Source organism: Neodiprion fabricii, chromosome 7 (assembly GCF_021155785.1).
Source record: "Neodiprion fabricii isolate iyNeoFabr1 chromosome 7, iyNeoFabr1.1, whole genome shotgun sequence".
Lineage (NCBI taxonomy): Eukaryota > Metazoa > Arthropoda > Insecta > Hymenoptera > Diprionidae > Neodiprion > Neodiprion fabricii.
The window spans coordinates 11395960-11410991 of NC_060245.1; the positions used below are offsets into that span (position 1 = coordinate 11395960).

A 15032-nucleotide genomic window follows, 5' to 3' on the forward strand; every position below is an offset into this window, starting at 1 on the left:
TCATTCGGAAAGTTGGTTTCAATATAATTATAGTGGAAATCGTAGAGAAAGATTTTTGACAGATCTAGAATTGATGCGCTGACGTAAATAGGCTTAGCAAAGTGAACTTTGACACGATTCAATTCAATGATAACTATACTCTCGTCAAATACGGTGCAGCTATGAAAGTTTGGTCTGGCAATAAACGTTCTCACACCACATCTTCCCTCCCATTTTGTGACCAATTGAACATCTTTGTGATTTCGCACATTCTCCATAGTCTTTAGTCTCTCTGAACAACCGCGTTGTTCATTAGTTTATAAAAGTTTTTTCTCAAATTCATTCCTCGACCGCCTACGCATGTCTGTGTTGAGCGTGATGTAAGGATCAAGCCATGTAGATTGTGCGAACCTTAAAACTCTATGCACTTTCGTTACTTTTGATCCTAAATTCACACACTGTTTCAAATTTCCATAGCGTAATATGTACTTTGTTTTGGGATGAAGGGTGGTCGCGAGTTTGGTGATTTTACTACCTGGAGGTGTAAAATGCTCGGGACAAAGAGGTAAATCTTTATGATCCTCGTGGAGGTCTACAGGATATTCTAAATCCACCTCAGGATGTAACTGATCGGTGAATTGTCCAGGTGAGTTGATACATTGAAGTGATTATGCTCCCACTCGAACAAACCGATCGGTAAATGTGCACTAATAGCCGCACCGTACAGATTATTTACATCAAAATACATGAGATACGATTCCACGTTACTAGAACCAAAATCTTTCCCCATAAACCTGTTATTAGCCTGAGCGTGTCAATTAGAACATTGTGCTACGCCGCCTCGAATGCTTCTCCAAATAAATGACACCATTTTAGGGTCTTCTAAAAGTTGTAAACTTACTCTAGTATGCTTGAGCATCGCGTCAAAAGCAAGTCCCGGTGCTGTGGAGTATTGCAACGGATCTAAATCGTATGTTTTGAAGTAGCTAGCGCGGAAATTTTCGAAAATATCAGCAAGCAAAAGAACATCGGTCTTTAAATATAAATCTGAATAGCCCCCCAATGACTCTTAATGGAATTCTCCTCAAACAGTTTTCGCATGCTCGTAATCGGCGTCCCTAATATTTGAATTGTTGATTCGAGAGTGGAAATGCGTCTTCGCAGGTGATCGCGTTTTATCAAGTTTCCTCCAACAATCGACGTATACATAGGGAAAAACGCCTTTGCGGGTCATCAAACTGAACTGAGTCAGATTATTATAAAATATACGTGTTATGCGTTTATTGGTATCGGTCAAATATGTGGAAAGTTTATCGAAGCTGCTAGCCATAAATCGAAACGGATCGATGAATCTCAGGTGCATCATTGTCCCATAAACGTGTTCCGTGAAGAATATATATTTTTCCTTATTTATTGGTAGCAGTGTAATTTTACCTGGAAAAGTTGACGTTAGGGATTTTATTAAAAAGTGCGAATCGTAACCGGACAAATTGTGAAAAACTAATGGAATTGTATGCGTCTCTCTGAAATTCAAATTACACCGATTATGAGCAGGACCACGATATTTACCCGTGAAGTGATAGTGATCGTGACACTTTTTCTCCTCAGGAGTAAACGGCTTTTCGCAAATGTAACAATTCTGTGCGCTCATGTGACGATCGCGTTGCACTTGGGTAAGAGACTTCATCGGAATTATGTTTTTAATGCGTGACTCTACTTTAATTGATAAATCTTGAGGCTGCTGCATAAACCGATCCACGCAATCAACACCGCGTTTACCGTGAAACTCCGATAAAGTCTCATCGTAGGCGCAATGTACGTAGTATGCTACACATAGTATGCAGGACATGCTTTTGAATTTCACAAGTCTTACGAGTTTCAAATTCATCTACGGGTTCGGGGATTGATATACATTCGAGATCGGCGTATACGACAAACGGAACGGTGCCTTCGTTTCGAAAATTGGAAAATGCTGAATCTTTACACTCGGGAAATTCCATGCGTACTTTATTTAGCATAATACAATCTTGTCGATGATTGTCGTAGGCGTATTTCACTGTAAAGTGGCGCAAACATGTGTCACATAAAAACGTTTTGTGTTCGCGAACGGACAATTGTATGCTCAACCGTCGGGAAAGATCTTGAATCCAAGCAAAGTGGAATCTCGGTGCAAACTCACCAGTCATAACGTCTTCCGGATTACTCTTAACCATTAGAAGAAGAATCGTGTCAATGTTCGCGGTACTCAAATGATGGCTCAAATAAATTGGCAAGATGACGCTTTTGTTAGATTTTGCATGATGCGAGAAAGTTTGAGATTCTATCCCATATACTTAGATTCGCAAATTATTCAATCTCTCAAGCTTTTTCGCATCACGTAGAGTAGTAGGGAAATTGATACCTGCACCGCCCAACTCTGAAATATAGCGGCGATAATGGCTGGTCCTATCGGTGTGGATGTTGACCTGGTGGAGGGCTGCTGTCACGGACCAGAGAAGACACCTTTCATCCTCGTTCCTCACGTTGATCACAGCCTTCTCATGTTGAATGTCCTGGGGCAGCTCGATGAATGTTGAAGCCCCCGCGGCGAGAGGCTGGTAGCGGTTGATATTTACAGCGATGTTGAGGATCTCAATCATACTCCAGCCGGAATCGCGTTGCTCGAAATCTTTCACCTTCGATAGCAAATCACCCCGTGCACGTGTGAACCAGCCATTTATATCGATCGATGGGAGAAGAATCGCCACGTTGGAGGTGTTGAAGCTCATGACTTCGGTGGAGATCTCTTCGTGCTTGGCATTTTCGAATTTGCACGATAATATGAGGTTGACCGTCACATTTTCCTCCTCGCGCAGTACCAGCTCCAACTTCTCGGCGACAACACGCTGCACATTATCCAAAAAGGCATCCAAATTTTCACGACGGAGATTTGTGACAACCCCTGTTCGGATTCGACTGGCAAAAGCACTATCCACGTCGTCCAACTGTACACCCGCAAGAGTACCGATATTTTTACCCGTAACAACTGCGCGCTGCTGCAACTGCTTGATCTTCGCCACCCGAGATTGCAGGAGTGCGACAGTATGTTAGATCCGCATTTTCGCACCAACAGTCGTTCCTCGTTGCATAGAAATATCACGTAGAACTTGGATATTCGCAATTCCAATATCAGTCCTTTGATTGATGACAGCGTCATTCTCTTCTCCGGGTGGTTGGTCTCTCAGCAAATTGTTCGTCCCCTCCATCTGCTTTGCAAGTCCCATATACGCTTCGACGGCCATGACTTTGACGCGCTTGATGAAGATATTCAGACGTTTTCACTTGCACGTATTGTGTAAGAGTGATGAGACTGCATCGGATGCGTGGAGCTTATATATAGGTCGATAGATCGCAAGAATTTGGGGACGGTGCGCACTGAATTCTGCGCATATCAGAGGGAAAAATGACGTCAGAGATGCGGTGCGCACTACTTTCTGCGCATCTCGGAGGGAAAAATTACGTCAGAGATGCGATGCGCACTGCGTTTTGTCATCTCGGAGGGACAAATGACGTCAGAGACGACTTGGTCCACCCTTCTCCCGACCCGCTATCTCTGAATCTTTGGGTTTCATTGCTCTCCCGGCTCTGCAGAGATGATGCGATTCATGTAAAAAATGACGTGAACGACGACGGGGTCCGCAGTCCCCCTTCCACCATCGCTAAATTCTTGCGATTCATTTCCCGTTTGAAATCACCCACTTTTGCAGCTGCATCTTGCCTAACAGCGTGTTGGAACAAGTTTTTACCCTCTCCCCCTCCCCCTCATCGCAAACCTGCCGCTGCCTACGATGGATGCCCACCTAAGTATAAAAATCTGCGCAAATGCTGTGAGTGGGGTAGCAATGTATAGTTTTCCAAGCATGCAATGGAAATCGGTCAACGAAGTGCAGGTAAACGGCGGTGCAGGTATGAAAAATCGGGGCCCAGAGCCCTTGCCCCGAATACCTACGTTTATGGCGTTCGGTGGAAACAAGTCTCGACAGGAATTATTTCGTGTTCGAGTGTGTGTGTGTGTGTGTGTGTGTGTTTTTTTTTTTTTTTTTTTTTCTTGGGGGGGGGGGAATGATTTTTACGGATTCCAGGCCTAGCTATTTGGCTCGGATATGTGGCGACTCGACGCAGCGTCACACTAAAACTCGACGCTAACGCCCCTACCCACTAAACCCTAAACCCCTTCTTCCTTATTTCCTCTAATCCCTCATGGAAACCGCCGTCAGGCATTACTATGTAAAGGGAGGATCTAGCTACTGCTCTTCCTTCTGGTGGCTAAGGTGTCATTTTTCCTTTCTTCTAGTTTCTATCATTCGCTCTTTTTCTTTCAATGGAACGCAGCTCTGTAAGGACTTCTGTGGCAAAAGTGCTTGTAGCGTTCCAAGCAGTTTGACTCGACAACATTGCCTCTACTATTGTCTCTGGTTGGATTCTCCTGTTCAGGATCCTTTCTAACTCATTTCGCTGAGGATCAAACTGTGGACACACAAAGAAAACGTGCCCTTCGTCCTCAATAACCCCCGGACAAGACGGGCACTCCGGAGAATCGTCGTGCTTAAAGCGGTGCAGGTACTCTCGAAAGCACCCATGTACTGACAACATCTGAGTTAGGTAATAGTTGACTTCGCCATGGTTTCGGCTCAGCCAAACATTGATCTTTGGTATGAGGCGGTGTGTCCATCTTCCTTTTGCTGCGGTGTCCCACTCAAGTTGCCATCGCGAAATGCTGTGCTGCCGTTCTTCTGTTCCAAGATCTTTAGGGCTCAGTGCAGTTGACCTTTTTCGTTGGTAAAGGGCCCGTCTTTCCTCTGCTAGTACTCTGAGCGGTAGGGTTCCAGCAATGACGCACACCGCTTCTTCTGATATTGTGCGGAAGGCACTGGCAACTCTCAGAGCGCTCTGTCTATAAATTGGACCCGCTTTTCTCCATGATTCTTGCGTCTCTAATGTATCAGCCCAAATGGATATACCATATGTGAGCACGGATGTTACTACTGATGACAGCAGTAGTCTTCTGCTCTGCTTTGGTCCACCAACGTTAGGCATGAGTCGTGCTAGGCTCGCTCTAACTACTGATGCTTTGGCAGTCACATGTTCGACTTAATGCTTGAAATTGAGTCGAGCATCAAGTATCACTCCCAGGTACCGAATGTAATGTTGTGATGTGATCTCAAGTTCCCCAACTTGTAACTTGATGGTTTCCATCGCTTTTCTGCTGGTAATGAGCACTGCTTTGGTTTTATGCTTAGCTAGTTGCAAGTTCACCGTATCCATCCATAAGTTAATCCGTCTTAATGTAATGTCGAAGGCCAGATTTATCTCTTCAAGATGCTTCGTGACAATCAACACGGCAACATCATCTGCATACGCTACCAGTTTCACTTCTGCTGGCAATGCTATTTTCAGGAGACCATCATACATGATATTCCATAGCAGAGGACCTAGAACTGAGCCCTGTGGTACACCACCAGTAATATCATACTCCTTAGGACCACTTTTTGTGTCATATTTGAGGACTCTGTTTGTGAAGTAGCCTGCTACCATTCTACACAAATACCCTGGAACTCGTTTCTCTTCAAGGGCGCGCATTACGCAGTCCCAGTTAGCAGAGTTGAAAGCATTTTTGATGTCTAATGCAGCCACCAAGCAATACTTTTTTGTGCCGCGATTCCATCTCTTTCCAGCAATATCATCCTTAGCTGTGTTGACGACCAGGTTGATTGCATCTAGGGTTGACCGCCCTTTTCGGAAACCAAATTGTTTGTCTGCAAGGAGTGGATCAACTACCGATTCTATTCTTTGGTGAATTATCCGCTCTAATATCTTACCCGCCCTGTCTAACATGCAGAGTGGACGGTAAGATGATGGTTCGTCAGGTGGCTTCTTTCCTTTCGGGAGCAGTACAAGTCTTTGCCACTTCCACCTTTCAGGGAAGACTCCTTCCTTGAGACACACATTGTAGGTATCTATGAATAATGCCGGCACTGCTTTGATAGATGTTTTTAAAGCAATGTTTGGAATTCCATCCAATCCCGGCGCCTTATTATTCCCCACACGATTGCATGCCTCCATCAATTCCTCCTCTGTGACAGGTGGGATGTCTTCAGGGTCAGGCTGCGGTAACGAATAGATCAACTCACGTTGCTGAGAAAACAACGTACAAACGATTTTTTCTAGTAGCTGTGGACATGTAGGTGACGGCATTGGTTGACATTTCAGGTGGGTCATGACCATCTTGTACGGTCTGCCCCACAGATCTTTCTCTACCTCTTCGACGAGTTCCTTCCAACAGCTTCTTTTGATATCCTTGATGGCTCTATTCAATTCTTGACGGGCCTTTTTGTACTCTGCCACCAGTTCTGCAGAGTGAGGTCGACGGTAGCCACGCTGAGATATTCTTCTTCTCTTAAAACACTCTTTACGAAGAGTGCTGATGTTATTGTTCCACCAGTGTGCCGAAGATCGATGATTCATGCCACGTTTCCGGGGCATACAAGCGTCGCCGGCTTGGGTCACTCTCTTCATTAGTTCTTTTGCTTTCTCTTCAGCAGTCCCTGTGGTAGTCGGGCTGCTATCTAATGCTATTATTAAAGTAGCTGGGTCAAGAGCTTTGACTTTCCATCCAACTGCGTTAGTTTGTCTGGTTGCTCTTCGAGGGCTCTGGCCAGTTGATACTTCCCAAAAGACGGCGTAGTGGTCGCTGGCAGTGTAGGTGTTCATAACTACCCAAGAATAGCTTCCTTCCGTACGACTGCTGCTGACGAACGTAAGATCCACTATACAGCTTGCCTCTCCTTTTGAATATGTTGGTGTCTCACCAGTGTTAAGGAGGACAACATCTAGTGTGCCATCGCTTCAAGTAGAGCCTTTCCTCGTGCATTGGTGAGCTTACTGCCCTAGTCTACTGCCCAGGAATTGAAGTCACCTGCTATTGCTACGGGAAAGTGTTGCCTTGCATCTTCGGTTAGACAATCAAGAAAATCGATCAATTGTTCCAAAGAAAGACTCGGCAGGGCATAGCAGCTGTAGAAACGAATTCCATCTACCCATGCTGCTACAAATCCGGCTTCTCTGTTGTTGACTGCCTTATGGAAAGGTAATTTGTCACAGGACCAAATGACAGCTTTGTTGGTACTGTCCGATTCCCAGGGTTGGGTACTCAGATGATTATATGGTTCTGCTATCAGTACTAAGTCAAGCTCTAGTTCGCGCACGGTTTGTATGAGTAAGTCATGCGCAGTCTCGCAATGATTAAGGTTGAGCTGCAGTATCTTCATGCTCGTTTGCTTATCATTTTCTCGAGTGCCTCTTTGAAAACCCGGCATCTGTATGTGCCAGCATGGTGGGCAGCGTCCTGCGCACCTTGATCGTCAGCGCATAATACACATTTGGCTGGATTTTTGCACTCAGCAATCTTATGTCCTTCTCTTCCGCACCTTATGCAGTGCTTAGATCGGTCGATTTCACTTTTGCACTGGGATACAAAGTGCCCAAGGTGCCAGCATTTGAAGCATTGTATCGGCTTCTTTGTTGCTCTCATTCGGCAGTTGACCCAGCCAATCCTTATTTTGCCGTTTCTTTCCAGTAGCTGTTGTGCTGCAGCTGCTGGTAGTGTCACTGTGACCGTTTGCGTACCTCTGTAGGCCTTACGGATCTTGATAGCCTCTAGTGGTATTTCGCAGGTTTCTCCGGTTTCCGTTTTCAGGGCAGTCTGAATGTGCTCCTTCGTCGTGTCATCATCAATGTCTCGGATTTCGATGATCTCCTGCGTTCCTTTGCAAATTACTTCGGCCTCTTCTTGAAGAATGTCCGTGATAGCCTTTTGCAAGGCTTGGCCTTTGTCAGTACTCTTCTTTGAGAGCGTAATCAGCATGTCCCCAGTTTTGGTTTTGTGGATCTTTTCCACGGTTGTGCGGACCTGGTCGTCAGGGACTGCCTGCTTTATACGACGCAATATTTCGGCGTACTTCTCCTTCTCGACCGGACGGATGATCAGAGCGTCAGGCCTGATCCACTTTCGAGGTTTCTTCCGCTTAGGTTCCGGCCGTGGCCCTTTCGGCGGTTGCTTTGGGAGCTGCTCTTTCCTTTGTCTTTTCTGTTCTTTTTCAGACTGAACTCGTTGCCAAGCTGGCGCTTTCATCTGTTCGTCGCTTGGCAGTGCTGCTCTTTGCAGAGGGCTTTCCTTCAGGTCCTTCTTTTTTGTTGCTTGCCTGATTGTTGGGTCTGAAGAGGGTCTTTCTTTTCTCTTACCAGGCTTGCCGAAAGTTTCACGCCCGTCTTCAGCGACTGATCCACCGTCACCTTCGGCTCCGGTGTCTATTGCTTCGTCAGTTCCGACGTCAGCTTCGGAGGTTTTCTCCGGTGTAGCACGGGAAATGCGCTGCAATGATGAGCGCCATTTTTCGTCCAGTTTCTCAAACTTTTGCAGGGCGCTAGCTACACTAGTCGTCTTGGACTTTATCTCCTTGTGGATGTTGACCTTCGATTGAACGAAATCATTCAGCTCACTGGTCAGTTTTCAAGGCGTTCGAGCGCTTGCGACCGCTTCATTTTAGCGCTTGCGTCAATCGCTGCTTGTTGGGCATGAAGCCCGTTTCCACTCTTGTTTATTTCCTGTAAGTTACTCATACTTTTTTGGTTTACCAGCGCATCGTACGGAGTGGAGCGGGTTGTCATAACTAGGAACGGGTGTACCCTCGGAGATAGTACTCCTACCCCATTTCCTTGAGGCCTAGTCGACACTTAGCCAGTCCCGGGATACACGGACGGACTAGACTCGCTCGGGGCGGTGAAGATTCCGATCTCTCACACTCACTGCGTCCTTCCTGATCAGGGCCCGAAGTGGCTGGCTCCTGATCCACTGTTGCAACTTACACCTCGGCAGAGCAAGCTCACATCAGCCGTGGCCCGCATCAGCGGAAATAATCGACACGGGTTCCGGACACTCCCAGTGAGTTGCAGCAGGGATCGATCGTCTTGTTAGGTCAGTTAATGTGACCAACCCATTAAAGGGGAGTTTTGTCCACGGGAGCGTATTTTATGTAACTCCTACCCTCTGTACCTCATCAGCTAGGAGACCTAGTGTCATCCAAAGACAGCGAGTGTCAACCCATCCGCTACGGGGAGACGCGCCTGGTAGCAGTTTCTCCTCTGCCGGAGGTGTGTGTGTGTGTGTGTGTGTGTGTGTGTGTGTGTGTCTTATCCTATGAAAATAGTCATCTTGCGGCAAACCGCGAAAATGATCAAATGGCGAGGGGGAAGTGAGGGGGGAACAAGGGGGGTGTGCGTGAGAGATATGAATAGAGAGCGAAAGAGAGAGAGAGAGCGCCGCGGATCGAGGGGGGAGCTAGGGGGGAGCGCCACCATTGTGTGGTCCAGAACCGTCGTATATACACTACTTTCCCTTGAAAGTACCCGCGTAAATACAATACTCGCACCGCGAAAACGATCCCATTAATGGTTGCAAATTCTGCCACCCAAGTAGGCTCCCTTAAACGCATCCACTCAAGCAACAACGTTCTTTGTGGCGAAGCATAAGTTGAAAATCACAACGGCATCGCTTATTCTTACGCATATAATTGTAACGGATTTGCCGTAGGGATAACACCTATGACGGTAACTGTAGACGACATCGATGAACCACTGAGTACAGTCATGGCCAACATCACGGCTACTTCAGCGAACAATTGTAATAACAACGCTTGCCGAAAAACCCCGGCTTCACATCAAACCCCCGCCCCCAATAGCAGTCGATCATTTCTCTTTACACCGCATCCAACTACTAATCCCCCACCCCCCCCCCCCTCGCACCCGCTAGTCCACTGACCTCGCGCTACGGCAACCCGAACCTCCTGTACCTGGTATGAATGCACCCTTCCTTGGCGCAACAATAGTGGTCTTAACTGACAGTATGTCAGAAAGGTTAGACGTCTCGAAAAATAGACTGCATCTTGTCCCCTCAAATGACACCAAAAACCAATCTATATTCAACCTCGGAACGGAATTCAACTATTTGTTCCATCTCCTAGGTGATAAATTAGGTCACACCCATTTACCTCATGACACTATCCCGACGACTGACAATACGCCAATTCATACCACACAATACCGTTTTCTCAAGATTCACCAAGACGAAATCGAGTCCCAGGTTGATAAACTACTCAAGTAGGATCGTATCAAGTATTCCGCATCCCCTCATACTTCCCTGGTGTGGATCGTTCCCAAAAAATCTGATAGTGACGTTAACAAACGATGGCGCATGATGATCGACTATCGAAAACTTAACGACAAAATAATCGGAGACGCATAACCCATGCCCGATGTCACCGAAATTCTTGACCAACTCAGCTTAGCTAAATATTTTTCCCCATTGGACCTTGCCTGCGGCTTTCTCCAAATTCCCATGTACCCGGAACATGGTGCTGAAACCGCATTTTCGACACTTTGAAGTCATTATGAATTCTCTCGTATGTCCTTTGGATAAAAGAACGCCCCCGCCATGCTCCAAAGGCTCATGGACCAGGTCCTCCCAGGCTTACAAGGCAACGAGATATTTGTATATTCAGATGACATAGTTATTTGCGCTAAATTCGAAAAAACATGAAATCAAATTTCAAAAATTAATGAAAAGACTAACTGGCGGTGGTTTGACTCTGCAGCCAGAGAAATGCCAATTCTTGCGCAAAGAAGTCGTACACCTTAGTCACTTAATAACCGAGTCAGGAGCTAAACCTGACCCTGGTAAGTTAGTAGCTGCGAAAGAGTAGCCTGTCCCCAAAAATCCAAAATACAGTAGTTCTTCCAGGTTATTACCGCAAGTTTGTCACAAATTCCGGAAAAATTGCTAAATGCCTTAATAATCTAACGAAAAAGAAATATATATTTCATTTGGACGTCCGAGAACCAATAGATTTTCGAGACCTTACGTGATTGTTCATGTAAAGAACCAATTCTTTAATGCCCCGACTTTAGCAAGCCATTTACGCTGACCACTGATGCGTATAAATTCGCAATCGGTGTAGTCCTAAGTCAAGGTGAAGACGGCGCCGACCTACCGGTAGCATATGCATCCCGAGCACTCAAAGGCACTGAATTGAACTACTCGGTACCTGATAAAGAATTTGTAGCTGCCTACTGGAGTACCAACCTCTTTCGCCCCTATATCTATGGTCAAAAATTTACTGTGGTTGCAGACTACGAGCCGCTCAAATGGATAAAAAGCTCCAAGAAGCCCAATTCTCGTTTATTGCGTTGGTAAAGTACGATTTCAATACGAAACATAAATCCGGCACATAGAATACTAATGCCGAAGCTCCGTTCACGAACACGCCGCCTGATGTCGCCCAAATTCTTCTTGTAGATGCAAAGCGCCTTCGCCCTATTACCGAATCCTCTAGCGACAGATCAAGAAAACGTACCAAAGAAATTCATCAGTACCCACGACGACGTCGACAGACCACAAACGAATCCACAAACCCAGCCCCGCTGAAACACCCTGAAATCTCACAACCCACTTATCACATGATATACTCCATTGACTCTTCGGATATCTCAGATGATGCATTCAGTGATAAAGAAGCCCCAATACTTCGTAAACCCCCTTTCGTCATGCTGCCACCGCTCCCGATATGTCGACATCCGAAACACCACCGCGAAACAAATAATCCAACAAATTCTGGGCCACATAAAAGACCGCACCTAAGTTACTTTTCAGATTTTTCCATTAGCTCGGATGACCTGCGGATGCCAGAAACCGACTGAGAACCTGATGGTATCAACCCAGTCAGCGATTTACCAGACTCTCCCCATACCTACTGTGATTTCATCACAGAGACAAAACTTTCTCTAGGACGCTTAAAAAACATATTAAAGAAATAAACGCTGACCTATTGCAGCAAAACGATAACTTGACTCATTGCATATCAGCTATCTGCCAAATGTCGGAAGGAATCGCGTCACAGCTGGCAGAATGTGAATTCATAAAATGTGAAGAACTCAGAGAATTTGACCCGACTGTGACTGATGTTATCCCTATCGTTCACAAAAACCGAATTTTTTTTTTTTTTTTCTTTGATTTATTTTAAGTCGCTATGACAACTAAGGTCCTCTGCGACCACTTTGAATACATTAATTAGATGTTAAATTCCAACAAAACGTAGTTTAAAGTAGTAGGTATAACATAATTTAGTATTGAACTTAGACAAACCATGGTTTACAGAATTAAAAACAATATAATATAATATAATATTGGAATTAGCATGTTAGTTTCAGTTGATTTAAGAAATTTATAATTCGTGGGTAAACATCTTTACTATTCAGAACAATCTGGAGGCTCGATGGAATCTGGTGTTGACTTCTTAGTAGGCTAAGGTGAGTGCATGTCGTCAGAATGTGGCTTACTGAGGCAGATTGATTGCAGGCTGGGCATAGTTTGGGATTTGCTTTGCTTAATAAATGGCTGTGAGAGAATACCGTGTGTCCTATTCTCAATCTGGTCAGTTGGCATTGGTCTGTTCTTCTATACACTTGAGGTCTTGTTTCCATAGCGTACTCTCGAATACCATGGATGCGAGATTGTCCATTGATCCAGAGATCATTCCATTTGGTCGTGATATGATTTTTGATCTTCTTTTTAAAGTCTGTTGCTATGGTGTGTAGTGTGGAGGTGAGGTCAGTGCCAGTAACCGTAGCTTTTTTGCCTCTTTATCGGCGAGTTCGTTTCCTTGGATGCCTTGGTGGGAGGGCACCCAGATAATTCTTATGTCTCCAGTTAGTCTTGTGTTGTAGATAATGGCTTGGCACTCCTGTATGATGTTGTCTGTCGAGTTAGAGTTCAGCAAAGCTTCGATCACAGACTTTGAATCTGTGAATATGGCTGCTTTGGAGATGTCTAGTTGGCCTATTGGTTTGAGGCGTTTGAGTAACGTGAAAGCTTTACATCAAAATATGGAGTAGGATGGAGGAAGCTTATATTTGTATACACTGTTGTTAATCACTATGGCGCATCCTCGTACGTTGTTAAGTATAGATCCATCGGTAAAAATCTAGGTGAACAGCTCGAGTTGGTTAGATATTTCTAAGTAGAGGTTCCTGAATAGGATTTCTGGTGTGTTGTCCTTTCCCCAGGTTTGTTCGTGGATCAATAGATCATAACATTCTGTTCGTGTCATCCAGAAGGGGATCTGTGAGAATTGAGGATTATACAGCGTTGAGTTTTTGAGTTCGTTGTTGCTGGTGGATTTAATGAGGAAGTCTCGGATTTCTGTAGGCTTCTCGTTGTTGGGGTTTGGAGATCTTTGAGGATGATTTTGGTGGAGCTCTGGGATAATTGATGGAACTGAGCATGCGAAGTTTAGAGAAAGTTGTTCTCCTCACATCCAGTGGGGTTTCACCAGATTCTGCTAGCAAGCTCATTCTGGGACTGGTCCTGTATGCTCCAACAGCAATCCTTAAGGAAGTAGTTTGGATTGAGCATAATTTTTTCAGGTGGTGGTTCGAGGCAAACTGGTAGATAGTACAGCCGTAGTCGAGCTTTGAACGAATAATTGCTTTGTAGGTGTTCATTAGGATTTATGAATCAGCTCCCCATTTGGTAGACGCGATGGACTTGAGTAAATTTAGGCGTTGGTGGCATTGTCGTTTTAGCTTAGTTATGTGTTTGTTCCAAGTGAGAGTTTTATCGAAATGAATTCCCAGAATTTTTGAGTTGGTGGCTGGGTGTAGTTCCTTGTGGTTGAGAGATAATTTTGTTCACTCTGGTTGCATTTTCGTTTTCCGGGTGAAGATCATGAATTCTGATTTACTTGTTGAGAATTTAAAACCCGTTTTGTGACTTCAGTCAGTTACGTTGTTGAGAGAAGTTTGCAGGATGTTACAGATGATTTGGGGGTCTTTACCTGAGCAGTAGATTGTTAGATCGTCAGCGAAGAGGAGAGCGTGAGAGGGTGCTGAAATGCACTGGACCACTTCGTTAATGGATATCAGAAATAAGAGGACACTCATAACCGAACCTTAAGAGAGGTCATTTTTTATCGTTCTGGTATTAGATGTTGAGTTGTTAACTCTGACTTCTATGAGACTTTCCTTTAGAAAATTTCTTTATGGAGTTGGGTATAGGACCGAGGAGTTTTAGTTCTTTGGTGAGGATGTCGATAACTCTGGGTCTGTTTACCATTTCATATGCCTTCTCTATGTCTAGGGAAACTACAACTGCTGCCATCTTGTTTGAGAATGCCTTTTCGATGTAGCTGTGCAAGTGATGCAAGTGGTGATTGGTGAAATGAGCTCTTCTAAAACCATTTTGAGAGGCCTAGAACCATTTTAGATTTCATAGGTACCAGGCTAGGCGTTTATTCATCATTTTTTGCATAATTTTGCCCAAGTTACAAGTTAATGAAATCGGACGGTAGATTGAGGGATTAGAATGGTCTTTATCAGGTTAAGCAATCGGCACTATAGTTGCTAGTTGCCACATTTGTGGAAACACATTATGGGCCCAGATATGATTACAGATGTCGAGAATGCGTTGAAGGCTGACGGTTGATAAGTGTTTGATCACCATTACTGGTATTCCATCCGGGCCTGGACTAGAGTTCCTTTTTTTTATGCTTTTACTAGTTCATGCATAGAGAGAGGCGCGTTAAGTGAGGCAAGGATCTCATCCATTTCATCACCAGTTTGTGTTTCGCACATGTTGTTGGTAGGGATTGATTGAATCTGGTAGATTGTGCGGAATGTTTCGGGAAAGTTGTCGTCACTGGAGTTGAAGGTGAAGGTGTCAGCTAAGATTTCTGCTTTCCCTGAGTCTTTGGTGAGTGAAATGTTATTTTTGTCGAATAGAGTGATCGATATGTAGTTTGTTTAGTGTCCATTCATTTTTTTTTATTTTTTTCTAGATTATATTTGATGAAGTTCGGCAGGTTAGTGATAATACAAATTTCCGCCATGATGTTCTTCTGGATTCTTTGAGATTTCTTCTAGCTATCGCTCGACATTTTTGGTATTCAATTGGTAGGTCTAGGTCC

At 44.8% G+C, this 15032-nt stretch overlaps 1 protein-coding gene across 1 annotated transcript in view; it reads left to right on the forward strand.

Moving 5' to 3' along the window:
* LOC124186843 (regulating synaptic membrane exocytosis protein 1) overlaps positions 1-15032 on the forward strand; it is a 1552625-nt gene that overhangs the window by 424860 nt on the left and 1112733 nt on the right. The window lies entirely within an intron of this gene.